This window comes from Sinohyriopsis cumingii, chromosome 16, assembly GCF_028554795.1.
Source record: "Sinohyriopsis cumingii isolate HCF-2022 chromosome 16, ASM2855479v2, whole genome shotgun sequence".
In the NCBI taxonomy this organism is placed as follows: Eukaryota; Metazoa; Mollusca; class Bivalvia; order Unionida; family Unionidae; genus Sinohyriopsis; species Sinohyriopsis cumingii.
This window is the reverse complement of record NC_142976.1, coordinates 54,666,256-54,669,291: the sequence shown is the minus strand read 5'-3', so window position 1 is coordinate 54,669,291 and position 3,036 is coordinate 54,666,256. Positions and strand designations below refer to the sequence as shown.

At 34.5% G+C, this 3,036-nt stretch overlaps 1 long non-coding RNA gene across 1 annotated transcript; it reads left to right on the top strand.

Annotated features, from left to right (window-relative positions):
- Positions 1–1,206: 1,206 nt before the first annotated feature.
- Positions 1,207–2,608, top strand: LOC149780441 (uncharacterized). Its single transcript, XR_016414894.1, has 2 exons — positions 1,207–1,550; positions 2,268–2,608. It is a non-coding gene; the product is annotated as an uncharacterized LOC149780441 (long non-coding RNA).
- Positions 2,609–3,036: the final 428 nt, after the last annotated feature.

Genomic DNA, 3,036 nt, shown 5'->3' with positions numbered 1-3,036 from the left:
AACAAAAAAAAAAAGAAATTAAAAATTAAAAATAAAAATGTAAAAAATTTGGATGCACGAGTTTAAGAGAGAGTTTGAAGATAAAATTAAAACTGAAGTAAAACGAAAAATAAAAACATTGGGATGCCAAGAGTTTCAAACTTGCGATCTCTCTTTTGGCCAGCTGGACGAGAGACACAGAAAGAAAGACAAATATCGGTGTGGGTGTTTATACACAAGATAATATGTATACTTTTACAATAAAAGTCTCTGTTTATATTGTACTTTACTCTTGTGATCGTTGACATGTGCGAATTACTCTTGCAAGGGACATCTTATTTCGTTAAGTTAATAGGCAGCATCCGTTTCGCATATCATCATGCACTCGAGTTTCCGTACTTTGGTTACGACACCATATCAAGCCAAGCAGGAAACAATACTGAAACCCTCAAGATCTGTTTTGATGAAGTTAGCAGTTGATCCGTCCTGGACATGTGGTAATAGGAGATAGGTATCTCAACAAAATTTGTCTTATAAAAGCATAAGGCTTGGACGAAACAAAAACCTTGTAACTTAAGAGAAATTACAGTACAACAAAGTTAGATTATACTACGATACATTGACGCAGCCAAACAAAGTATACAAAATAAAGACATGAATTAAAAAATAATACATTCAAGGTACAAATTACATGATGCATTGATATTTTACATTTCACTAATTATTTGCTTGCGTTCTTTTTATATTCGTGATATGAAATTGCCAGCGCCATAATTGCATCTGTTTCTCCATCTACAAGTTCACTTAGTAATCAATCTGTATTTCATCAATGTATTTAGATGGTGCTCCCTAGGTTAATATGTTAACTGCTTGCAGGATCTGAGTATACTAAGTAACATACGGGCAGTAAATGGGCAAACTATCAAAATCGAGCTTTATCATGCATTGTATCAAAGATCATGTTAAACTGCAAATTCACTGTAAATTTGGTTGGTATTAGTAAAATTGTAATTGTTTAAATATTCACAGTTCATTGACGTATTTTAAGTCGATGAAGAGCATTTGTTTGTATAAAATAATATAAAATTGTCTGATAATCACATTGTTTGGACATCCTATAAATACATCTTCATACTTGCCACGTTTGCCTGCCCGCGATTATGTAAGTCAGGAACAAAGGAATGGGTTAGCGCAATGAGTATGTCGACCCTGCACTGTTGTGACGTTTTGTGTTTGTACAACCACCGCCCCGTTAGGTGTTAAAACTCGCATGTAGATGTTTGAAGCTTTGTTCTAAGAACAAAGGACCCTCGATGCTATTGTAAATCTCTCCGCTTTGACAGATGGCCTGAGGCTCGTCTGTTAAGCTAGACCGACTAGGGTAGAATTGATATCCAATCAGAACTGAGGAAGGGTGGGGCCATCAATTCAAACCAAAATTTAACAGTCATTTGTGGTGATAACGAATTAGTGATTGTAAGCTATCGTACTGGTAAATACTCACTCCGGGAGCCACTCGTGATTTGGCTGGAAAAACCTTGGTACATTCAAGGACAGAAAGCTTCGTAAAGGTCAGTGAGTTATTTGCTCGATTGTTGCAGAATGTTACGGCATCGTAATTGTAATTATGTACAGTATGTATATTTACTTACTAGAATCGTTAGTACGTAGAATTACCTTTGTATTGTTTAATTTAGATGCGTACTTGAGAAATGAGCTATGATTATATAGATTGCTCGCTCGTCAGAATTAATATTTTAATTCGCTATTTAGTTACTTCGTGGTAAACTAATGTATTTATTTATGTTATATTCTAGATTTTGCAATTGTTGAATTAAATTGTAACTTTGGAAATGGTTGCAGTGTGTAAATTTAAATAATATGGATATTTGAAATTTGTGTACACTTGTGGGAGTGTAATGTACAGAAATGCGTCGGATTGTTGTTATATTGTTGACAGTAATGAGATTAAGAATATGAATATATATATATATATATATATATATATATATATATATATATATATATATATATATATATATATATATATATATATATATATATATATATATATATATATTGATGTGACGCAATTTAGTGATTTCTGTATGATAAGTAGGATACCGCTCTTATTGCAACGTTGTTTCTATAAGAACCTGTGTGTTTTTCGATGTGCACGAATGCGTGACCAAAGATGTAGATAACCTTGATCTGATGATTGATTGATTGTTGATTTAGTGTGAGCGAAATCGCTAACACAAATGCTAACGTCCTTGTGTTTTTCGTAGGAAGCTTTTGGGGACAGACTACCGAGTAGTCAAGTCCCGAGTCTCAGAGAAACAGGATAGAAGTAGGCGGAGAACAAGTCTCGTGGCTGGAGAAAGAGAGAAATAAGGAGGAGGAGAAAGGGAGACAAAAGGGGGAAGAGGATAGGAAGAATCGGAGAACGCCGGAAGGAGGAAAGAAATTGGCTGAGTAAACACAAATGAGTAGAAACCAAGTACAGGGGAAAGCCATCTCACACTATAATCACGTGATGAAATTGGTTGTCACATGGTCGAGAGGAAGCAGATTGGTTGAGAAATTAATATCGTTTAATTTGTATTAAATTGTTATTTTTTGAATTTCACCTTGGTGTTCTTATTAATTTAATTGTCGGTATTGCTGACTGGGGGCTCGGAGCTTTACCTCTATCACTAATTTCACTTCCTACAAAAACGAGCCAGGGTGGGAATTCCACAGTAATTCAAATAAATATTGGGAGCATCCCACTCAAACGCATAACAGTGAGTCACATAGAACCTCACAATAGTATTGTATTATTATATTCAAAGACTGCTGCCTGAGTATTTTAAGCCCGTTATACATCGTCCATGATCCATTACTTAAAATAGCATGCTAATCTTTAAGTGATTTTCAACTGTTTTAAGAAGGTGCTTAACAGATATATTGATTGAATTTAAAACAAAAAATGGTTAGAGCCTACACCGTTTGGAAGTTGTTATGTTGTAAGAAATTCGAGGACCTAGACTCTCTAAAAAAATCAAAATGAAACTT